Source organism: Camelina sativa, unplaced genomic scaffold (assembly GCF_000633955.1).
Source record: "Camelina sativa cultivar DH55 unplaced genomic scaffold, Cs unpScaffold37772, whole genome shotgun sequence".
NCBI classification, from domain to species: Eukaryota; Viridiplantae; Streptophyta; class Magnoliopsida; order Brassicales; family Brassicaceae; genus Camelina; species Camelina sativa.
In genome coordinates, this window is record NW_010958677.1 from 1 (window position 1) to 200 (window position 200).

The 200-nt window shown below is 43.0% G+C and overlaps 1 long non-coding RNA gene across 1 annotated transcript; it reads left to right on the forward strand.

Moving 5' to 3' along the window:
* LOC104775755 lies at positions 1-185 on the forward strand. The gene is made up of 2 exons (XR_766073.1): positions 1-41; positions 127-185. It is a non-coding gene; the product is annotated as an uncharacterized LOC104775755 (long non-coding RNA).
* Positions 186-200: the final 15 nt, after the last annotated feature.

Below are 200 nucleotides of genomic sequence, written 5' to 3' on the forward strand. Positions count from 1 at the left end.
CACCCGCTGTTGGAGTCCAACCATCTCATCCTATCTTCGGCGTAAGCTTAGCCAAATCTCAAGAGTCTGAACAATTTGTCAAACTTTTTTTGGCTTTTGTATTGAAAAATGGAGCTTTTTCAACAGGTAATTGCACCGGTCCTCGCGCTCCTCATTCCGAGACGTCAATTAAGTGCTGCAAAAAAGAAAATAATGCCGGT